The sequence below is a fragment of the Arvicola amphibius genome, chromosome 1, assembly GCF_903992535.2.
Source record: "Arvicola amphibius chromosome 1, mArvAmp1.2, whole genome shotgun sequence".
NCBI lineage: Eukaryota > Metazoa > Chordata > Mammalia > Rodentia > Cricetidae > Arvicola > Arvicola amphibius.
The window spans coordinates 192,422,189-192,447,396 of NC_052047.1; the positions used below are offsets into that span (position 1 = coordinate 192,422,189).

A 25,208-nucleotide genomic window follows, 5' to 3' on the forward strand; every position below is an offset into this window, starting at 1 on the left:
GAAGAGCAATCTAGATGAAGCATTCTTCATTCGTGAAGAATGATTCTGGCTTTCAGAATTGCCTGATGGTCCCTAATGATCATGATCAACAGAAAGTATAAAGTGGACGTACTTCATCTTTTTGAGACACAGTCTCATGTAGCTCTGGCTGGCCTCGAATCCACTGTGTAGCTAAGGATATTCATGCCTTTGCCTCTGCAGTGCTGGGGTTAGAGGTACAGGCCACCACACACACTTTTACTTGGTGCTGAGATTCATACCCAAGGGCTTGTACCTATTAGGCACGCACTCCACCAGCTGAGTCCTGTCTCTAGCCCAATCTTTGATTTTAGAGGGCTATTCTTGAAAATTTGCATCTTGAAAGGGTAACCTAATAGATGAATCTTAACCGTGCTAAGATAAACGTGAATAGGCTCAGCATACAGCTTTATACAGAGGCAGGGTCTAAACTGAGCCTTTCTAAAGGACCCACGTCATTACCTTATACTTTCACACCTTTTTCAAAGTCGGCTTTAGTTAAAGCCTAGCTGGAAGTGAGAAGACTTACTGATAGAAGATGAGCTTTGAAATCTGCATCTCAGATTCCCCGAAACTGGCCGTGAAGATACTGGTATGTAAGAAGCACACTGGCTAACATTTAGGAATGTTACTTCCTCAAGCAAGACTGTAACTTGGATATCAGGTTAAAAGCATATTGTTTTGAGGGGCAATGGACATACCTGATATTTCCCATAACCAACTGAAGGTTAAAAAATATATTTGAGAAATGTAGGGTGGTAACATAATATCCTTAAAACCAGTGTCTAAAGTGTGTACATATATGTATGTGTGTTGGTAAAACTTATTTTGCTTGTTTTGTATGTGTGCACACATGCTCTGAGGGTTTGGGTGCCCTGCAATGTGTGCATGTGGAGATTAGAGATCAGCTTTGGCTATCATTTCTCAGAAGCCACCACCTTGCTTTATTTGTTTTTGCTCTGTTTTGTTTGTTTGTTTTAAGACAAATCTCATTGTGTATCCCTGGCTAGAAAGAACTCCCTCTGTAGACCAAACTAGCCTTAAAATCAAAGATTGCCTGCCTTTGTCTCTTAATTGCTGCCATTAAAGGTATGCACTACCATACCTGGCCTCATCATCTTTAGGACTTGAGACTTGTGCATTAGGTTAAGCTGGCTGGCTAGCAAGCCCCAGGCATCAATCTTGCACTACCTTGCCAGCACAGGAATTATAGGCACATACCCATTCTTGGCTTTTTTCTTTTTTAGTGTTTTTAAATTATACATTTTTTTATTTGTATGTACTTGTGTGATCATGTTTGTTCCATGGAGTACAATGTGGAGGTTGGAAGACAACTGGGTTGTTAATTTTCTCCTCCACCATGTGGGTTCCAGGGATCAGTCTCAGGTTGTCAGGCTTGAAGGCAGGTAGGTACCTTTATCCACTGAATCATCCGGCTGGGTCCAACACCTGGCTTTTTACATGTGTGCTAAGGATCAAACAGAGGTTCTTGTTTGTACTTGATGGCAAACACTTTACTGAGTGATCTCCTTAGCCTCTAAAATAATTTTAATGCCTACATTATGCATTAAAGGCAAGTAGATATCAGGCAAGCACTGAATTACAAACAGAACTTACTTTGAGTAGTATGCATGAGCTTATTATTGTTTTAGTCATCTCCTTTAAATTCATTTTGTGATATTTTACTTCCCATACACCAAGAAATGCTGTCCTTATATAAAAATGGAGAGGGCTTTGCAGAGGTGAGTAGGCGTATTCAGCTCAGCTCTTGATGCTGGTGGATTACCTGCTATTAGACTGGAATTCCAACAATATAGAAATCAGTCAGGTTGGAGCAGTTCCCTTGACCTTGGGGATTTGGTTTACATCTGTAATTGGTCATCAGAGTTAGTGTGGAGTCTTCCACAGTGGCTCCACTCACTCTGTGCAAGGATGGTGTTTCTTTTCCATACAGTATTCTCAACTTGTGTTCTAATGGGATGACTGAGTGCCACAGCTGAAAGATGATGGAGAAGACAGGCTTACTTGGTATTCTAAAGAAATATATTTAGGGTTCCCTACCCCATGGAACTTTGAAAAACACTACTTCTAATCCCCACGAAGGTTAGCTGTATGACTCTTCTATTTTCACTGTCTAATTACTCATGGAAAAAAGATTCTACAGGGCCAGTCTGGTAATAGCCAAGGAAGTGGATGGGAAAAGGCAATAGTGGGACCTTGAGTGGGGTTACGATTGGGCACTAGAGCTGATGAGTGGGACTTCCCTGCTGCTCATGCATCTGGGGCAGATTGATGACGGAGAGGGAAAGAGATTGGCCATGGCACTGTCAGTCCATTGCTCGTCTGCCATACACTCTGCTCTTTCCTTAAGCATTAGAGCAGTGTGTTGCCCCTAGCTTGCCTTTTGCTTATGACTTTCATTGTCACGGCAGTATTCTCTCTCCTAGGGAAAGGAAACTTTCCCCTCAGGTCGGTTCCTGTGTAACTGCTGAAAACTAGCTTTTACCTGGAGATGACATTAGAGTTTCTTCCATGTCCACAATTGATTTGCTTTTTAGATCTCACAGAAGGATCTCTGAAACCAAAAGTGTGAAAACCTCACTCTTCACCTAATAGTTGGAGGCAGTTTTTTGGGTGTGTTCACATACCCGCATGTATGCACACATGTTCATATGCACATATGTGTGTATGCATATGGAAGCCAGAAGTCAACTTTGGGTGTCATTCCTTAAGAACTGTCTACCTTGCTTGTTTGTTTGTTTGCACGCAAAGTCTCACACTAGGAACTAAATGGGCTTTGCCAAATAGGCTAGGCTGGCCGACCAGCTAGCCTGTGAGCCCCAAGGATCTTCCTGTTTCCATCTTCAGGACTGGGACTACACACACACACACACACACACACACACACACACGTGCACACGCGTGCAGGCTTTTCTTGTGGGCACTAGGAATTAAACTCAGATTCTCAGGCTTGTGTGGGAGCCTTGCCTACTGAGCCATCTTCCTGCCCCCCCCCCAAGCCATTTGTTACCAAATGGATGGCCTCTCAAAGTTATTAATTTAAAGGATTGTTTCTTCACTATACCTTTACAAGAAAAAGAAAAAAATTGCTTTCACGGTGCCTACTTATAATAATTCTCAGCCTACTGGGAGATATCAGTGGGCCATTCAGCGCTAACATAAGACTGGTTTTTGGGGTACCAGCTGCTAAAATGGTGCACCTTCTCATGACATTCTGGCCAATCAGCATTTTATTAAAAATAATACAAGTGACAGGATAAAAGACCATTGTCCCACAGCAGCCATTCTTTATTAAAATAAAATATCACCAGTGAATGAGAAATTCATATTGCTTTAAACATTTTATTTTTACAAAACTAGATCTGTAACCATTTTGTATCAAAATGTTTGGTCTATTTAATTGGATACCAGGCTTGTTTTGTTTTTTTAAAAAATGGTTTATTTTTATTTTATGTGCATTGATGTTTTGCCTATATATGTGTCTGTGTGAAGGTATTGGATCCCTTGGAACTGGAGTTAGAGACAATTATGAGTTGCTGTGTGGGCACTAGGAATTGAACCTGGGTCCTTTGGAAGAGCAGTGAGTGCTCTTAACCACTGTGCTATCTCTTTAGCCCCAATCAGTGTTTCTTGGTCCTAATAAATATTGATAGTGGTAAAATCATAGTTCCCTAAGTACTCTGAAATAATTAGTTACCCTAATGAAAAATGCATCATAGACAAGGACCTAGTCACCAGCCATGTACATGCTATCACCACTATCCCTAAATGCAATAGGGATGGGGCATTTTATGCCCAAATAAGAAAATCGTACTTGCTTGCCATAGTAAAGGCTCTGAGAAACTGATTACTTAGTAGTCACTTAAGTTAGTGATTGTATATTGCATTTGATGTACATAATAATCTCAATTTCCCTGGGCTCTTTGTAGGGAAGGGACTCAAACCCCAGGCTTTACACATGCTAGGAAAGCCTGCTTGGGCTATTTTAAAGTTTCTGGCTTGGGTCCCTTGCTTTGATGAACACATTACAGGAGAAATTTGCTATCAGTGAAGTGCTTTGAAAAAAGAGCCCCTGCTTTGTCTCTGTCATACCTGAATGTCACAGCACATGCCTCCCGGAGCTTTTTTAACTTGACCCTGAAGAGAAGAGTGCCATCTACTGAATGACTGGCACTAAGCTGAGCAGCACCTGAGCTTTCCTGCAGATCTCAGGCCGTTTCTGGAGAAACCAGGCCCTGCCTCATTTGAAGGGTGTGGAAAGCTCTGAGTACCAAGAGGAATTGTTGCCTGCTTCAATTTAATTATGTTCCCCAGTAGGAGGTCTGAACACACAATGAAGAACTAACTCAGCACTTGTCAGAATGCATGGGAAAGAAGAAACCCTAAGAAGTTGTTGGATTGATATTAAAAATAGTCTAGCCATGAAATTAATAAACTTGGTGCTAAACAAAATTATTTTTTGAGGTATTTTTATTAGTAGGTCTGGTTATTGACGGCCCCAGCAAATAGTAACGAAGTTTGTTCTTTATGTCAGTGTCTAAGGCAGTGATTCCTACTTGAGTGAACTCACCGATTCCAAGAGGATTTTTGTTGTTGTTGTTGTTTAGTTTTTGTTTTTAAGGTATCCTAGCTATCTTCTGTGTTTGGTTTTGTTTTCCTGTCTTCCTGGAACTAGTAGCAGGAGTGGAGAGAGCTGGAGTTAGAAAAAGCTGTCACAGGCCAGCGGGGCTACCTGGAGCAAACCTGTCCTGGCCAGATGAGAAGGGCTCTGACAGCCGCTTTGAAACTGTCACACTGAGAATACCCTCGATTGTTCTGTACTCATTATGTAACTAGTTGTTACTGTAAGAATACCCTCGATTGTTCTATATTCATTATGTAACTAATTAGGGAGCCATTTTTATCAGCCCTTAACAACCGCCAGAATCATGTTAAAGTATTACATTTATCTGAAGTCTAGTAAGGCTTTCATACAAGATTACAGTCAGGAGTTGTTCAGGGACTCAAAGCTGTCCCTAAACACCATGCTGTGGGGTTCCTAGGTTTACACATGTCCTTGTAGCGACTGCACAGAAGGTTCGAACCAGGATTAGAATATTTCTGTCTTCACTGGAAAAGATTTTCTTTTAAAAGGGTGAACAGATGGGTAAACAGTTGAATTTTCACTAGAATCAGGAAGTATTGATGAAGTAGGTTTTGAAGTGTTCTCTTTTTATCTGTACTGTTTGTTTGTTCCTTTTGCTCTTTCACTATAAGCCAACACAAAGAGTTTATTTAGCCATGAAGTAAGTTGTTTCACATGCCTTAGCCACTGTGTCTAAAACATATGACTTCCTGGGAAGGGAGGATGAGTTACTTTACAGGTTTCTGCTGGGCTTTTTATGGTAAGAACAGAAAATTAGGGGTTATTAGTTGTCTTTATTTTATGTATCATTTATTTTAATCTTTAGTTGTGTGTGTGTATGAATCTATGTGAATACAGGTGTCTGAGGAGGCCAGAAGCATCAGATTCCCCCAGAACTGGAGTTAAAGGCAGATACAGGTAGTTGCCTGATGCGGCTACTGGGAATTGAACTGGGGTCTTCTTCAAGAAGAGTATACTCTCTTAAATGCTGAGCCATCTCTCCAGCCCCAAATTTTTCTTCCTCCTAAATATTTTTAGGTGGTTGTACTTGCAGTAGGACCAAGATAGCTCGTGTCTACAGCACAAAAACATTCAACTGTGTGCAAGTCTGAGATTCTGAGGGAAACCTCAACATCTTGTGCATACCAAGTACACTTAGCACACCATTAAATATGAAACACTGTATGTCATCTGTAAAGTAATATTTTATTAAATTCATGGAGTCATCCAATTAGGAGAGTCATATTGTGTGTAAGTGGTAGCTCAAGCCTGTAAAACCAGGATGTAGAAAGTTGAGATTCAGAAGCAGGAGAATTGTGACAGGTCGGACCCTGGTCTACATCTAGAGGCTAGACAGGGCTATACTGCATAGGACTGGTCTCAAAAACAAATGACTTGCTTACTCTTTTGTGCTATTTTTGTTTATTTTCTATAATTTACCCTTAGAAGACATTCTTTTTTTTTTTTTTTTTGGTTTTTTCGAGACAGGGTTTCTCTGTAGCTTTGGAGCCTGTCCTGGAACTAGCTCTTGTAGACCAGGCTGGTCTCGAACTCACAGAGATCCGCCTGCCTCTGCCTCCCGAGTGCTGGGATTAAAGGCGTGCGCCACCACCGCCCGGCTAGAAGACATTCTTATTAGTTTAGAAAGTTGGAGGTCATTGTTTTGATATAATTAAAAGCTTTAAAAAAAAGTGTGTGTGTGTGTTTGTGTGTGTGTATTTGTACATGCCCATGTGATGTCTACAGGTGCCAGAAGAGGGTGTCAGATCCTCAGGAGCTGGAGTTATAGGCGGTTATGAGCCATCCTATGTGGCAACTGAACCCGGGTCCTCTGCAAGATCAGTTTTCTTGACCACTGAGCCATTTCTCCAGCCCTAACTAAAACCTCTGACATTGTAATTCAGCAACAGTCATGCTGTACGTAACTCAGTCACCACTTTAGAACTGCTGACTTCCCTTTCGTATGTAAGGGCTGACACTCTACCATATAAGCAGCTAGAAAACTGTAGATTGTAAAAAGCATAACTCCTTGAAATTCTGATTTCTGCTGTTAAAAATAGGAAAAGCAGCTATGGAAACAGTACAAAAGATGTTACTTGCTAGTATGTATTAGATCCTGGATGGCAGGCACAGAAAACAGACTCCATAGAAAAGAAAACTTCATAGAGTATTTAGAAAGGGGTAAGAATGGGCCTAAAAGGAAGTTAGGATTTTACTAGTTAGAAACACCAGAAGGATTCTGGGGAGAGATTCCTGTCCATGACTTTTTCCTATAGTATGATGGAAATTATTTTTAACCGTACCTTACAATCTCTGTGTAAGGGTTAAGAGGTCACAACACACAGTGGTACTGGGGACTTTCCTCTCTAGGTGGTGGTCGAATATGGTCATGTGGTGCTGGTGTAATGAAGATCACGTAGACATTAGCAGTGCTTTCACAGACCCCACATGAAAATAGCAGCATTCTTACAAAACAGTGGAGAGTCATATTGCTTAGCAAAGTTGGCATCGGAAGAAGACTTTAGGAATTCTTATTATTCCCAACACTGAATAAGCAGCGTTCCTTTGGGGAAGAGGCATGTATTTTTTTAAAAAAGAATCTCTGTTCATTAACTCTTACTTGTTGAACACTAGAGAACTGTTCCGTCCGTGTCTTACTGTTCTTAGGGAGGGTGGATAGATGGATGGAATGAGTTAGTGATATCATGAGATACAGCTATTTAAAAATGTTTGTAGAATAACATCTGGTTTTAGAGTTTAAGTTATCTGTTCCAGAATGTCTCAGTTGTGTCATTTGGACTTGGCCATGTTTATAATTTACTACTTGAAAAAAAGTATAACTTTTGGAGGCATATTTGGTGTTCTACGTGTTAAAATATGTGAAGGGTTGTGGTACATCCTCTAAGGTTCTTGAAAGTGATATGCTTGTCAATGCAAAGAACACAGATCTCACTAGTTAGTAATTTTGGTTGCAAGGTAGCGGAGATACCTCTCTATGGGGTGAAGATCATAGAAGTGGGTTGAATAGAAGACAGATACCATGCAGATCTTTGGCCTCATGTCTCTGTGTCAACTAAGAGGATATCATCATTTTAGGAGCTTGTCACCTCTGAGAGTCTGAATCTCTCAGGAGCTGAGGGTCTTTAGCAGCAGCAGATCCTTTCCAATAACAATGAGACAGCCAAGAGAGCAGCTTTACCCGAAACACTGCACAAACACTGTTGTGTTTTTACAGAAATGCTGCTTTCAGCTCCATCCTGATCGTATTATGCTTACTAGTGCTTTTCCTTGTACGTGTTGCTGTGTCCTCTGTTTAGGTTTTCATTTTTTGACCAGCTTGATGCTTCCTTCCAGTTATTCCTTTATTCATTCAGCAAATATTTATTATGTAGTTAGTAATGTGCTGGCTTTCTTCTAAGTGCTGAAGAGTTAGTCAACAGGCAAACCCTTCTGGTCTAATGGAGTTTGTGTTTGTCGGAACAAATAGAAATGAATGGATGAATACATTATATGTCATGTTATAGAGAAATGTAGAACAGGGAAGAAGAGAAACAGAACTTTGTGGGGTAAATGTCAGTTTAAATAGAATGACCAGGTCAAGCCCTCACTGAGAAGGTGGCACATGAACAGAGATGTGAAGGCAGAGGATAGTGCGTGTGTGGATATGTGAGGAAGAGCATTGCAGGCAGAGGGAGCAAGCACAGAGCCCTCCAGATCCACATAGCTGGCCTGGATGAAACAGAATGAGAGAAGGGGGAAATAGGAAGCCTTGGGATGGCTTTGAGCAGAGATATGACAATCTAACATGTTTTTTGTTTTATTTTTTTTCGAGACAGGGTTTCTTTGCGTAACCTTGGCTGCCCTGGAACTTGCTTTGTAGACCAGGCTGGCCTCAAATCTAGAGATGCCTGCCTCTGCCTCCCAAGTGTTGGGATTAAAGGTGTGCACCACCACCACCCAGCTGACATTTTTTTTCATTTATTTTTGCTGTGCTATACATCTTTCTCTGCTCCCCCTCTTGCTCCCCTCTCCTCTTCTACCCTCTCCTGTGACCCCCCACGCTCCCAATTTACTCAGGAGACCTTGTCTTTTTCTCCTTCCTATGTAGATTTATATATGTCTCTCTAAGAGTCCTTTTGTTGTCTGGGTTCTCTGGGCTGACATGTATTTTTTAAAGACAATTTGGCTGTGTTTTGAGAGTAGCCAACAGCAAGCGTGGCTGAGGGGAGACTGCTGAAGAGGCCGATTCAGTGAACTAGGTGAGGAATTATCAGGTAGAAGGGGTGAGATTGGGCTGGATTCTGGGTGTGTATATATTTTTTGTTCATTTTACATACCAACTATAGTTCCCTCTTCTTCCTATCCTCGCATCTTCCCTCCCCCACAACGATTCTGAGTATATTTTAAAGGTAGCACGAACAAAAATTTAAAACTAGCTTGTGGGGTATAAATGAGAGAGAAGAATCAAGCTTGATCCTGAAGTTTGAAGGAGGAAGGGTGACAACAGGAACCTGATCTGAGGGCGTTCTGGCACACAGGACTCATTAGCAGTTTGGAAGCTGCTGTGAGCGGAGGTCCCTGCCTAGCTATAGACTGAGTGTAAGTTGGTTCCCATGTCCTTTTTTTTTTTTTTTTTTTTTTTTTTTAAAGAAGAATACATGCTTACTGGGTGGTGGTGGCATACCTTTCTTTAATCACTTGGGAGGCAGAGGCAGGTGGATCTCAGTGAGTTCGAGGCCAGCCTGGTCTACAGAGTGAGTTGCAGAGCAGCCAGGACTATTCCACCAAGAAACCCTGTCTCAGAAAAAACAAAACAAAAAACCAGAATGCATACTCAATTTCAGATTCTTTTGCGCCTAGATTACAGAGGTGTGCTGATGGAGGAGTGTCTATGTGTTACTTTTATTAATAAAAAAAACTGCCTTGGCCCTTTAAGAAAACAGAAAATTAGGTAGGCGGAGTAGACAGAACAGAATGCTGGGTAGCAGGAGTGGGGAGACACTTCAGGCAGTCGCCATATGCGGTCGCCATGCTTCTCCTCTCTGAGATGGACGGACGCAAGTTAAGACCTCTCCTGGTAAGACACCCCTCTTGGTGCTATATAAATTACTAAATATGGGTTAAAGCAAGATATGAGAATCAATCAATAAGAAGCTACAGATAACGGGCCAGGGGCCAGGCAGTATTTAAATGAATACAGTTTCCGTGTAATTATTTTGGGTAAAGCTAGCCGGGTGGTGGGACACAGCCCGCTGTTCCTTCTACAGTGTGCAACCAAACACAGTTCTCTGTGTTGTCATCCTCGGCAAGTACTCTACTGCTGAGCTACATCTCAGAACTACCACCCCTTTTTGAGACAGGATCTCACTGTGTAGCCTGGGCTGGCCTCATTCTCAGTCCCCCTGTGTCCTAATCTCCCACATATTGGGATTATATTTGTATGCCACCATGCCATCTAGTGTTTTTTTCTTTTCTTTTTTGGCCAAAATGTAATTCATATAACATAAAATTAACTCCTAAATTTTAGAAAAAAATATCTTGATTAGAATTAAATTTTTTTGAAAAGGATATGTTCTTTGATGGCTATGACTCCACTGCCAACTTGAGAATTATGCCACGCCAAGACTATAAAGGAAGTGCACCCAGGCAAGATGGCTCACTCCTGTCATCCTCATACTTGGGATGCTGAGGCAGGGGAACTGCCACAAGTTACAGGCTGTGTGACTGCATCTTGAGTTCCAGGTAAGCCTATGCTACAGCGTCATATCCAAATAAAGGAAAGAGGGAAAAGGAATGGCAGGTGGAGAAGGGCTCCTTATCCTGCTGAGGAGAAACTGTTCAGGGAGGACATGGCATTCGATTTGAATCTGATAGGTCCCTTAGGATTCTCGCTCTAGGGAGGAAGGTGAATTGTCAGCCGAGGCAGTGGGATCACAAAGCCACATGAAACTCCGGGTGGGTGTGTGGGGGAGAGGGACAGTGAGGTTGAGGGCACTCTGGTATCAAGGGCTTTGGGTGGTATTTGAGGAAATTTAGATTTTACTCTAATAAAACCTGTTTTTGTTGGTGAAAACCATAATTGGATATGTCAGATTGGTGTGACGATGCCGTGGCAGTGAAGGGAACGGGTGCTGGTAGAGTCGAGTTTATAGAAGCATTTAGAGGTGAGCAGTGAACTGAAGCTGTGACTTTGGGATTAGAAAGAAGTGCTAAACTGTTTATTTTCACCCCAACGCATATTGAAACTAATCTTTAATGGGTACTGTTTTCAGGTGGAGCTTTTGGATGAGTCTACAAGGATGGGATTAATGTCGTACAAAAGGGACCCCAGGGACCTTGGCCTTCCTGCACGGGGTGTAGCGGTTAAAGCTGTGAGCAGAAAGTTGGCCCTCACCAAACACCAGATAGCTCAACTTCTGGGTCTTGATTTATCCAGCCTTTAGAACTCTGAGAAATAAAAATCTACAAACATCTCTTCTGTGGTGTTGCATAGATTTTGAAGAAAGAAATTCATGCAACTTGCTAAACATCTCTATAGATAGAAAGTTAATGATTTTACCCCATTGTACTTCTCTTGACTTGTGATAGAGAAAAGATAGCAGCTGTCCTACTGGGAATTAGGTAGATTGAGCAAGTTTTGACGATATCTTCCTTCTGGTACATAGTTTAGAAACGGACTATTAATCTGTGTGACTACTTTTCAGTTCTTCCTTCCCGACAGTCTTTGAACTTGTTCTTGTTTGTGCATTTAGAAATAGATGAACAGTCATTTTGCCAAGGAGTAATCTTTTTGTTTCCAAATGAACCTGCATCCCCATGTTAGGCTTTTGTGTTTCATTTTAGACTTTTGGGAAGTGAAATAATAAAAAGGAAATAATTGAGGTGTTAGGTGTTGCACTGTGCCATGCCTGTCACGTCAGAACTGTAGGAAGTCATTGTGTAATTTGGAAGGTTTTCTTTGATTGCAGTTAGTGGTTCCTCTTAAAAGTTTAGGAGTAAACAGATGGTGACACACAGAAGCAGCTAACTAGAAAAGACAAAAGCCACATGCACAATCATTTTTTTTGTAAATTTAATGGAGGCTCTAACCCAATAAAATGACATGATTTACATAATGAAACAATTAGTATAAGGTTTGGATCCTCTGATGTTTCTGATAGCTTTGTTATAGGTTGGGCATTTTTTATGTATTTCTTTATACTAAGACATGTAAAGGACATTGTAATTTTACAACTGTGGAAAAACTACTGAGTTTCACAAAATTAACTTGTAAATTATTTTCAGAAGTTTTAAGTATTAAATAATGTTGTGGGGGTGGGAGCTGGAGAGATGGCTCAGTGGTTAAGAGCACTTGCAGAAGGCCTGAGTCCAATTCTTGGCACTCACATGGCCCTCAGAACCACCTGTTATTTCAGTTCCAAGGAGTCTGATGCCCTCTTCTGGCCATAGGCACTACACACTTGATGCTTAGACTTACATACATAATGTAAATCTTAAAAAAGTTCGAAATAACTTGTTTATCCAAAAACATCTTTCATAAAACTTAAAATATTTTATGAGCATAAAATATAATGAAAATAAGTCGAAGTATAAAAGGTACCCCAACTGTTTCTAAAACAAGATTTAAGTTTGATTTAAACTTAGTATTTAACCAAACGTTTGTAAAATCAATTTCATTTTAAAGTATTTAAAATTACTTTTGAGTAAGAAATAGGGAACGAAGTCTGTAAGGCACAAATGTTAAAACAGGGAAAGTTGGTACTTCCTCACCAAATGACTCCAATACCCCTTGTACATTATTCTAGAGATGTTTTCCTTTAAGGTTAATGTCTGAATCAAAACTTTTCTGGTTTAAACCTGTCAAATATATTGCTCCATAAGAAGCAAATATAGCTGGGCAGTGGTAGCACACGTCTTTAATCCCAGCACTCGGGAAGTAGAAGAGCTAGTTCCAGGCCAGGCTCCAAAGCTACAGCAAAACCCTGTCTCAAAAAATAAAAAAATAAAAAGCAAGCAAGCAAATCTATGGGAAGGCCCGTCTTTATCTCTCTACTGAAATCCTCTCTCCCTCCTCCTCTCAAGGCAGAGGGTGTTGGAGGTGAGAGTTTCGTTGTAGTTACTTTGCACTCATACTCTAAATCATACCCTGTATTTGGTGGATTAAAAAAAGTTTTAGCCGACGGAGATGGCACAAACCTTTAATCTCAGCATTCAAGAGGAAGAGGCTGGCGGATCTCTGAGTTCTAGGCCAGCCTAGTCTATGAAGTGAGTTCTAGGACAGCCAGGACTGCTACATAGAGAAATCCTATCTCAAAAGAACAAACAAACAAAAAGTTTAAGGTCTATGTTTTGCCGCATCAATTATGTTTAATCTTCAAGCGTCTAGTGTTGAGGCAGGGGCACAGAATCACTGGCCATTATTTTAGAGCGAGGACTCCTGGGCCCTCCACCCCAGCGGGCAGACACTTCTTAGAGGGAAGGGAGTTTGAGAGTTGAGGGGAGGGATCTGCAGAGGGTGCTGGCCAGTTGATGGTCACCTCTGTGTCTCGCTTTCTGGACTTGAGAGTCTCTTTGTCTGCTAAAGGTTTACCTTTTACTTGGGGTTTATAGCGACAGGAGCAAGACTTCTTTGAAACTTTCAGAGTTGGGGAAAGGGAAGTAAGGAACAGGAGTGTCTAGAGTCCCAGGGCTCGCTTTCCTCTATAAGCACAGGCAGAGGACTCAGTGATTATGAAGTGACCTTGGCACCGTGTGCCTCTCTGCTAGATGTCCTTTGCAGTCCAGTGCCCTTGCTGTATTGAGAAGGGAACCCTTCGGTGCAGTTCTGAGCTGGGGGCTTACTCTGTCATTGACCTTCCCTAGAGCAGGGTTTGTACCGCGCAAGAATCAGTTGCATGGGCTTAGAGGTTCCTTTTCAAGAAATAGTATCTAGCTTTTTCTTCAGCTTTTAAGTCTTTCATTGAATTGAATAATTGTGTGTATGTGTGTGTATGTGTATTTGTGTGTGTATATGGAATTTGTCATGAACTTTCTTGTTTTCTTAACAAAAAGCCATGCTGATCTTCTGTGTATTGTTTCAATTTAGTATGCTCACCACTGAAGCAAGACATGTATTTGGTAAATGTTTCTGACATGTTTAGGAACATTATATTGAAAATTCAAAATTCAAACTGGGTGAATTTGGCTGCCTTGACTTTTTTTTTGTAAGGAACGTATTTAAATGAGAAACAGTTGCACTCCTCCAAAGCAAAGGAAATGTTTTAGGTCATTTGTTTGAGTGAAATAGATTATAGAACTTTTGACCCCAATTTTCCATTATTTTCTGCTAAGTGAGCTATTACATAAGGCACAGTAAAGAAAGAAATCTGTCATGTTAGAAATGTTAGTGTTTTAAAGTCTAGTTTTGTGATTAAGCTTATTTACCAGAGAGAATTTTAGCTACTAAAATGTATTTTGAGGCTTGAGAGATGGCTTGGTATGTGACATGCATTCTCTATAAGCACGAACACCTAAGTACAGACCTTGGTCCCTGTGTTTTCAGATGGGGTCTCACTCTGCAGCTCAGACTGGTCTAGAGCCTGCTTCAGCTTCCCAAGTGTTGCCATGACAGGCGGGAGCTGTCACGTGTGTCTAAAAGGACTGCTGTTGACATTAGATTTGATTTCCATTGCTGCTGGCCTTCAGCAAACTAGACGTCTATGAGCCTTCCCATCGTCTTCAAATGGAGACCTGGGAGCAAGAAAGCCTCTCCTGTTGCTTGGAAGGTGGTGTGAGTGTGACGTGTGAAGTATAAGTATAGTAACAGTACATAGTTGACCAATAAATGTATTGACCAAATGTTTCCTGCTTGCTATGCATAACCCTACTGAGGAAGGAAGGAGAAGGAAGCAAGCATAAAATGAATGTAGTGTATGTAAGAATATTGGCCCATTCCTAAGCTGACTGCCAGTCAGTAGTTTAAGCTGTAAGTTTTGTGGTTGAGGTGGGGTTTTTTTGTTTTTATTTTTTATTTGTTTGTTTGTTTGAGACGGGTTCTCACTGAATAGCTTTGGCTGGCCTGGCACTTATTATATGAATCATAGAGCTTTGCCTACCTCTGTCCCAAGTGCTAGGATTAAAGGTGTGCACCACTGCACGTGGCAATATTGAGATTTTAAGTCAGTATTATTAAAGAACAAGCTCAGAAAGTAATGATGTAAAATTGTTCATATTCTGTTTTGCATATAGTAAGACACTGATTTTAATTTAATTTCAGTGCATTTATCCCATTAGCCAGTAGTATTTGTTTGCCGCTAAATTTGTTTCAAATGCTTAAGACAAAAAGCATCAGTTTTCAAAACTTCATTTTTTTAAATAAGATACAAGTCCATTGTACTCTACTCTTTGTGAAGTTTTGTCTGGGGACTGTTGTGCTTGGCACGGTGTGTTTCCTTTAGGTTAGTTTACAGAGTAGCAGATTGTTCTGATGACTCTAAGTGTAGAAATTTGAATGGAGGAAAAATTTTCTAAAAGAGAGAAAAACAGCCTCTTGGTGACATTGGATTAGCATTAATTTACTGTTTTGCTTTCTGTAGACTTTTAATGTCAGCTCACAGTTTTAGACAGAATGGTGACTTTTTATGACTTTAGCTGTATGATGTGTTCTGAATCTTTTTAACGAGTAGGGTATTTTCAGTCACTTATATTTATGACTTGTCATACACCTTGGAAAATTTATTTAAAAATCCAAAATATTGAGGTGTGGGCAAGAGAGTTCCAAGTAGATGATTGTTGAATCAGATATGAACTCTTCTAAAACTTTGCCCTCACCAGTGTGTAGACCTCATTTCTGGTATTGTTCCTGGTGATCAGTCATGCTTGATAATTCAGTTGTTTGCCAACAACATATGGTTATACTTTACAAACTTTGAACACATTCTTGAATTGAAGACAAGCAGGCTGTATGAACAGTTTGCTTTGCTGATGGAAAGCTGTCTGCATTTTGGTTGAGCTTTAACAAACATAGCATGACTAAGGTAGAGCATCCAAATGTATGGGGTACCGCTGAACTTTGTAGATGAGTTTCCTGCAATTAATGTACTTCATTTTCCAAAGCATTTCAATGAAGTTCCTTAAGGAGAGCTTCTTTATAAAAGTGTACCTTTGCACTAAGGGTGAACCTAATTGGAGGAACTTCTGGCATTGAGTGATGTGATCAACATCCCCTCCTCAGTCTGCAGCTCTGGCGCCGTTGGATGTAAAGTCTTTCCATGACAGTACTCAGGTAGTTGGGTCTTGTGACAGCATAAAGCAATCTGTGAAATGATTATAAATTGCCAGAAGTGGCCTAACTGAAACTTACCAGATAGGAGAGAGTCTTTGGAGTTGGCTCATGCTTGTTGCCAAATTGCAGTGCTCTCCTGTCCAAATGCAGCCACTAGCCACATCCGTGTGACTGTTGGACACTTGAAATGTTGTAAAGTACACAGTAGATTTTTAAAGACTGATTATAGAAAAGGGATGTAAAATACCTTAATTTTAAAATATTTGTTGAAGTGAACTTTTGGTGTTTCTTTGAAATTAATACATTTATTAAAATTAATACATTTAGGGGCTGGAGAGATGGCTCAGTGGTTAAGAGCACTGCCTGCTCTTCCTAAAGGTCCTGAGTTCAGTTCCCAGCAACCACATGGTGGCTCACAACCATCTGTAATGAGGTCTGGTGCCCTCTCCTGGCCTGCAGACATACAGACAGAATATTGTATACATAATAAATAAATATTTTTAAAAAATTAATACATTTATGCAATGTTTAATACATTAAAATTGAACTTGTAATTCCAATGCTGGGGTAGGAAGTGCAGTGATGGAGACTGTTCCCCAGGTCTCATCAGTCATCTCATCTAGGCAAAGCAGTAAGTCCCAGGTTCAATTAGAGACCTTGCCTCAAAAATGAATAAATAGGGAAGTAAGAGACCCCATTGAGGAAAAACATCCTGACATTAGCCTCTTGCCTCAGCATGTACCTCAGTGGGCAGGCATGCCTGCACTCAGGTTACAGAGTGCACCTCCAAACCCCCATACAAATTAAGTGATTGCTTTTAACTGTTTTTGGATGGGACTCTCACAGATTACCCTTGACCTCATGATGATGGCGCCTGCCTCACAATGGCTTGGATTATAAGTACACATCACTACCGCTGCTTTTGCTATTTACTTTCTAATAAACTTTCTAACCTTTCTACTAGAAAGTTAGAAGCATGCATACGCCTCTGTGGCTCTCATCTATTTCTGTTGAACAATGCCGCCATAAAGGAAAGAGTCCATGCTGTGCTGCTTACAAATGGGAGCTGGAGAAATGTAGGAAATGCGGGCTCAGGATTTTCAGGCTTGCAGAGTATTCCAGCCGACATTTTTGGCCAGCTTGTATAACAAGTGCTCTTTTGGAGACTGTTACCTACATACAGCTACTGCCTCTCTGTTCTGTAACCTTCCCAGGATAAGGTTCAAAACGGGAAATGAATGTTCCACTCAGATGGGTTCTTGCTGCTGACCAGCCTTCTTGAAGACAGGTGACAAAAATAAATTTATTCTGTTCTTTGAGCACTTTTCATATAGGTATATTACATAAAATCTTCAATCCTAGTGTTCTCTGATCCAGTATTAACGTTCTTTTTAATTTTCTCTATGGTTTGGTATGAAACATGGTGCAATAGGTAAAGGAATGAAAATATCATTGACAAATGATATGCTCACCACTTAGGATCATTAACTTATTTTCCTCCAGGCCACCCTCTACCCCCTACTTGTTACCTGGTGAGTGGCTCAAATGTTAATGAAGTTTTCATGTTAAAAATTTGAAGAAAATTGTATATGTTGCCTTGTACAACATGTTTTGAAGTAGTATTACACAGCGGCTAATTGACTATTTACATATGTCTTACCTATTTTATATACTTACTTCTTGTGGCAAGAACACTTCAGATGTTTTCAAGAGGGGCTTGAGGCTACCAACAGCCTTGTGAGCAGGGTGCAGCATCACAAGCTGCGAGAGAACATCCTTACCATGGGATCCATCACTGAAAGTTCTTCAGGAGACTTCTGTATCCAGCAATATCAAATCCTGGACTCCAGAGACCAACCACACAAGGAAGGGCCTTTTATAGACAGAATGTAGGCGTGAAACAATGGGATAAAGTAAGCGTATTGAGCTGGATAAGCCTTGTGTAATCCTAGGTCATCTCTAAATGGCCATGTCCCTGACACTGTTGCGCTAAGAATGAGCAGACGGAAATTTCAGCGTGCTGGCATGTTAGCTGCTGAGTTAGAATCGCTATGATTATGCTGTGTGCTGAGCAGGACTGGATGCCGCGTTTGCTCAACCCCTGCTCCCTACACTCAGGTTCAAGTCTGTGTTGCTTACTTTGGAAAGATAAGAGAAAAGGAAAAACAGAGATATTAAAAATGTAAAGAGAGCTATGGGACGAGAGCAATGGTGATGATGTCTGCGCAAGTTCCAATAGTGGAACACAGCCAGGCATAGTGCCGTACGTCTGCAGTGCGGCTTGAAGAGCCAGCGCAGGAGGATTTTGAGTGTTCAAGGCCTGCATGGGTTTCAGAGTGAGTTTGAGGGAAGAGAGAGAGGCACAAAGTGCAAAGCATAATATTACACTGTATTTGTAATAACATTATAATATATAGAGCTATGTAAACCATTGTTATTTCAAAAAAGAAACAGATGTGTTAGAAAGAAAATAGCATTTCTGACTAGGTAGAGTGGTTTTCTAAGTCTTCTAATATCCTAACTGTAGCTTTAGGAAATTGTCGAATATGAGATGATCAGATTCTGTAATTGTCTTCCCTATTCTTCCTTTCCTTCCTGACTGAGATTATGGCAAATTTAAACACACTTTGTTCATACTCACGTGCTATACATGCTGCTATTGTTCTTAGACCACTTGTTATTTGTCTGAAGTATCGTCTACCTGAAATTTTGTTCAGAGGAAAGGAACATGTACCAAAGAACATTCACATTATGATTAAGAGAAGTGAGAGTTAACTGAACGGCCAACTTAAATAGAGCTAATTTGGCTTCCATGCCTAGGCTTTATAAAAGAGACAGTGGTCGCCTTGTGGGTGAGGGGAATGTGAACCTAATGACTTAATTCAGTCATTCATCCCTGTAACCCCTTTACAACTTGATTTTTTTCTGGTAGGTCAATTACATGTTTGTATGCATGATGTTTCTCTGAGTGAAAAACCCTGTTGAATGGCTATTATTGAGGAAAGATTTCAATATATTCATAGTAATAATAAGCTTGGTTTTCATTTCTGGGTTACTCATGATCTTCAGCTTCTAACCAAGTTAGTCAAGGGTTGCTATAACTACCAGATGGCAGGCTTTCCCAATCCAGTGTTAGGTAGCAACAGACTAATAACAGAATCGATGTATGCAGAGTTAAAGCCCAATATTAGAGTATTATTGAAACTGCTCATCTAGTTTAAGCTGCAAATTTAAAGAAGATACATTCAATACACTTGTGTTATGATGTAACTATTTAGTTTTCAGGAAAGTCTTAGAATGCATCTTTAGTGTATTCTATGTAAAATGCTGTGTGTGTAAGGAGTATTTGCCAAGTACTGATCAAAATTTACTTGGGATCCATCCAGCTGGCAGATCAGATGGGCTCATTTCTGGAGAATAGGATTCATAGTGGAAGCAGTGTTCCTGCAATGTAATTACTTTAAAATTAGTTTGTTTATAATTAAAAATTCTCAAATGCTATATTAAAAGATACACAGTGCAAACATTAAATATCTAGCAGAAATACTTCATGCTCATGTTGTCTTCTTACTGTTAGAAGCTTATAGAAGAAGATAGGAAAATAAATTATGTACTACCCTCAGGTGCTTTTAATTACTACGTTGAGTTCCTGGGATGATAGCTTGCTTCTATATAGGACTCTACAAGCAAGGAATATGCTGAAGTGCAGATGGCTTAGCCTAGTAAATAGTACAAGTTGCTGTACCTGTGTGGAGAAAGTTGTAGTCATGTTAAGGTGAGCAGGTGGTTGGTACAAGTGAAAAAGGCCACAGATGAGGACTGGAACTTAAGAATTACTGTGGACCTTTTTATGTCTTTGTGAGCTTTACGTAAGTATAGTAATACACCACCTCTTCACACTTTATGTCCAGAGGGTCACTTCCCATTGTATGTTCTGTACCTCATTAGTTTTAAGATTCCTCATCAAAGTAGTTCCAAGCATGTTAGGAGCTACTTTCTTGCACCTTCTCTAAAAGGTTCACAGTGCACCTTAACATAGCAAAGAAGTGCTGCTGATGGGTAGACCTCTTTGTTAGAATCCAGTGTTTTCACCCGGTGACTAGAGCACAAACCAGCGTCTCCAGTAAAATCAGTCTCTGTGGTGGAGCTCGTGGTCTTGGAACATGTGTTGGAGAAGCAGTGCTATTCAAGTTACAGGTTTCCACAGTTAGGGTTTATTGTGCTTACTTTGTTCCATGAAATTCACACAAAACATGAGGCCATTTTACATACAAATATTTATTTTCTGTGAAATATTAATTTCTACAGGGAGTGCTCTTGAATTACTATTGACATATCCTTATTTGGAAGTATTTTGATGCTTTTTATAAATGTAGTTGTTCTTTTACTTAAAAATACCATTTACTTCCGATCATTTTCTTATGCTAATTTATAAAATTATGTGTATCAAAGGATAAATTAAAATATAGTTATTTTAAACTTAATGATTACATTAAGACATGTTAATGATATTTAAAGTAGACTATTTTATTTTGAATTGAAAGGAGAATTAAAGATTTCAGTGTTCCAGAATACTGCTTTATAATCAGTTGTATTAAGTGAGGCTTTGAAGTTCATCCTATACAAAAACTTAAAATGATACTCAAATTAGAGATATGTACATACACATGTATACACACACACACACACACACATATACATGCATACACAAACACACACCAAAGCTTACTATTTAGGGTCATTGAGTATCTACATAAAAATTATTTATTTATTTATTTATTTATTTATTTATTTATTTATTTATTATGTATACAATATTCTGTCTGTGTGTTTGCCTGAAGGCCAGAAGAGGGCACCAGACCCCATTACAGGTGGTTGTGAGCCACCATGTGGTTGCTGGGAATTGAACTCAGGACCTTTGGAAGAGCAGGCAGTGCTCTTAACCACTGAGCCATCTCTCCAGCCCTATACATCAAAAATTTTAAGCAACATTTTGCTTTACATGAATTTCTTTAAAATGATATATGAGGGTTTTTGTTGGTTGGTTGGTTGGTTTTAATTTAATAGCTAAATGTGGATCCTGAGTCATTCCAGAGTTGGAACTTATGTCTTTTTGTGAGAAATAGAAAATTCTAAGTATAGATAAGCTAAATTGAAACCAATGTATAAATTAAGTAAATTAAACAAAGACGCTTAACTTACTGTGTGTAATGTTTTGAGATGTGTGGTTTATAACCAACTTCCTACCCAAAAGAAATCACTCTCTTTTCATTATCCACCATACCAAATACTGCGATGATGTCTTAAATTCATTGTAGTTAGGAAATTGTGTGTGTGTGTGTGTGTAACTTTGACTTATGTTGTGGAATATTACTTAAACTATGTAAAGATGTGTTACATTTGTTTATGCTGCATTTGTTTAATTACGGGAAAATGTGTTGCAGTTGTTTGACCTTGCCTGCCTCAGGCACCCAATTGATCTAGTAAAAAGCTGAATGTCCCGTAGCCAGGCAGGAAAAGGATTGGAAGGGCTGAGAGGGAGAGAGAATAAATAAGAGGAGAAATCTAGGCTCTAGGGGAACCAGAGGAGGAGAGAATGAGAGAGAAGCCCAGGGCTAGAAGCCAGGCAGCCTCCAGCCAGCCAGAGACTAGAAGCAGTGAAAGTAAGATACACAGAAGGAAAGAAAAGTAAAAAGCCCCGAGGCAACAGGTAGATGAAGAGAAACAGGTTAAGTTAAAAGCTAGCCAGAAAAGAGCCTAAGCTAGGCCAAGCATTCAAAACTAATAGTAAGTCTCCATGTCATGATTTGGAAGCTGGTTGGTGGCAAAAAAAAAAAAAAAAAAAAAAAAAAAAAAAGCCAGGAGGTACAGACTTACATATGCTGAGTAACTGAAATTGGTGTTTTAATGCAAGGCCATACTTAGGACTAAGCCATCAGATGCTGGATTGAACATTGAGGGTAGAAACATTTCTTACAGAGACATAAGGTGTTTCTGTATATTATGGTGGAGATTTCTTAGTGGATTTTGCCATAGTTTTCTTTCTCTATGCCTAAACCAGAACTAAAGCGGTAGGTGATTATCCATACTGTTTAACTTGTTCAGTCCATCCAGCTTTCCTCTCAGCAGCCCAAGTTGCTGTATCTTCACTAATACTGCCGGCATCCTGTATCCCCAACCCCATCCATCAGCAGTCTATGTTTTTAGGGAATTATAGGTTATAAGGGAGTTAGCTTGCATGCTGGTCATTTGTAGATATCTTGAGAGCGGTCTGTTTAGATCTGGTACCCCCTTTTGTTTAGCCAAATTATTTTCTTTGTGCTGTTCTTTATGGATTTTGCATATTCAGTCCTGTCAATACTTTCAAGTCTCTCTCTCCCTCCACCCCCCTCTCTCTCTCCCTCTCCCTCTCCCTCTCCCTCTCTCTCTGTCTCTCTGTCTCTCTGTGTCTCTCTGTCTTCAGGTTTGCTCTTTACACAGACCTGTTTACTTTTTGTGCCAGAGCTCTTAGTGTGCTCATTTTTGCTTTTGTTCCTGTGATTTTGTGTTTTACCTCCTTCCGTTTTATCTGTTACAAAGTCAAAAAGTGTTTTTCTTGTTTTCTTGTAGTAGTTTCATAGTTTCCAGTCTTAGAGTCTTTAATCTGTTTTTAGTTGATTATTTTTTTGAAGTGGTGTAGCAGGGTTTGAGTTACCTTCCTTTTGCAGGTGAAAGATGTGGCCTCTCTTCCCTTGGAGTATTGAAGGATGAGAGAGGATGGGATCCATAGGTCAGTCGGTCGGTCTGTCTTTCTTTCTTTCCTTTCTTTTCCTTTTCTTTCTTCCCTCCCCTCCCTCCTTCCCTCCCTCCCTCCTTCTTTCCTTCCTTCCTTCTGTCCTCAATCCTGCACATACACTATCTCTTCTGTCTTATGCTGCCCGTGATGGTAAGGTGTGAAAAAGCACTGCCCAGAGTGTGACTAGTGCATAATAAAGTCACCAGGGCCGTCTTTGAACTTTCTAACCTCAGATGTTGATGTTGTCAGTGATGGCTAATCTTCAGTGTCAACCTGATTAAACTTTGAGTCACCATGGAAACATGCCTCTGAGTGTGTCTCTGAAGGTGTTTCTATAAAAGTTTAGTTGATGAGGGAGTACCCACCCTGGTCGGCATCATCCTTGGGGCTAGGCTCTCAGACTAGATTAAAAAAAAAAAAGAGCACTCGGGAGGCAGAGGCAGGCGGATCTCTGTGAGTTCGAGACCAGCCTGGTCTACAAGAGCTAGTTCCAGGACAGGCTCCAAAGCCACAGAGAAACCCTGTCTCGAAAAACCAAAAAAAAAAAGAGTGCTTTGAGCAGGATTTTATCTTTCTCTGCTTCATGACTGTGGACACAGTGTGACCGCTTGCCATGCCTTTCCCACACGACACACCTTCAGTGAGCGCAGATAGTCCCCTTCTCCCTTCAGTAGCTTTTGTCAAGTATTTAGTCACAGAAATGAGGAATGTAGTCAGTATACTTCCTTTAAGCAAACCATTAGAGAAATTAATTTTTTTCTACAGATATCCAAATTCTGTCATATTTAAAAAAGCATGTTAGATATTGCTACCCTGAATAAGGTAGGTGAGAATATATAGAGTATTTAGTGGGATTATGTAAAACTTTGTAATTTTTTATGCAGCATCTTAGCATCCCGCTCTAGCTGGCTTGGAGCTTGCTATATAGACCAGGCTATCCTAGAAGTCACAAATCTGTCTGCTTTTGCTTTCTAAGTACTGGGATTAAAGGGGTGCACCTCCACTTCCAGCTTGATAGTGTAAAGCTTTTGTCAAGATGAAAAGGTAGTTTAATGGTAGTTTTCCTGAAACATGAGTGAAGAAATGGACAGTGTCAGGATCACAAGGCACACATGTAGTAGAATCTGTTAGTTTATGTATAATTGTACACTTGTACAGTAATTTTGTGGTTATCACCTGTTATAAATACTACTTAATTCCTTATCTAACTATGCACTGTCCTATTATAATATAAAGCAGATAATAGATTTATAACAAAGATTATGCCACAGATATTTATATGCCATGTTCTTTGGACTATACTCTGTATGAAATGGAAAGGCATTGAAAGATTTATAGGAAGTGGAGAGATGTGGTCAGGTTTGTGTTTTTAATATCTTATTTTGGCAGTGATATTGAGAGTAGCTGGAGAGGTATAAGGCTGAGGTAAAAAGATTACTGTAGTATTCCAGAGAGTCAGAATTAAGACATGAAATAAATCAGCAGTGTCTAAGAATGGGGAAGGGAAAGCTTGCTTAAGAGGAAAAATAATAAAGTCAGAAGAACATGGGAGGTGAAGGTTAGGTTGAAGGTCGAGTTGAAGTCCTGGTTCAGACATGGAGAAGAAAGCTAGGGCAAAACTTCCTACTTCTCTCATTCCCTCTCTCCCACCCTCCGTCCCACTTCCCTGCCCGCCTGTCTTCCCACCTCCCATCTGTGGATACTAGGAGTTGAGTTGTTGAGCGTGTGAAGGTCAAGACACTGGGGCAGGAGTGGGAACTCTTAACAGGCAGCTGGAGACACAGCTCTGTGAAACAATGGCAGGAGAGGTGGTGGCTGGAGTTGTGGCAGACAGGTGAGGCTCTCCAAGGTGAGTGTGCAGAAGGACACCAAGGACCGAACTTTAACACGTACCTTTAAAACCACAACCCAGACTTAAGACAGTGCTTCATGAAGGTCCGCTTCATCTACAGCCCTCAGAGTCACAGAAATGAAGTCCGTTCCTAAGACTGTGCGTCTTTGTCTATGGAATGGAGGTAGGGCATCCATTTTCTGCTGGACTAATTTCACATAGGTTATTCATGTGTATGGCACGTTTCCACAGATGCCCTCATAATTGTGGGTAGTTCCTGCTGCTCCAGCACTCTGTTGTATAAGAAAAGCAGCAAACGGGTGTTGTTGTTTTATCATATACCTCCAAAAGCAGTCGCCTCACAAATAAGTACTTAATCAGCAACAAGTTACCAATACTACTAACCTGGGAGGCATGTGCCAGTGAAATCATAATGTGAACTTTTAAAAATTCTTTGACAATTTTATGCTTGTGTATAATGGATTAGTAATTTTCACTCCACATTCCTCTCTCCTCCATCCCCCGCCAGATGAAACCCTTCTTCCTAAGTCTCCCACTTATGTCTTCTTTTTATGTATGACCCGCTGAACCTATTAGAATTGTGTGCACGTTGGCAGTAGTGGTGCATGTCTTTAATCCCAGCACTCGAGAGGTGGAGGCAGGTAGATTTCTGTGA

General features: G+C 40.3%; 1 protein-coding gene across 3 annotated transcripts in view; it reads left to right on the forward strand.

Moving 5' to 3' along the window:
* Add3 (adducin 3) overlaps window positions 1-25,208 on the forward strand; it is a 113,323-nt gene that overhangs the window by 5,824 nt on the left and 82,291 nt on the right. The window lies entirely within an intron of this gene.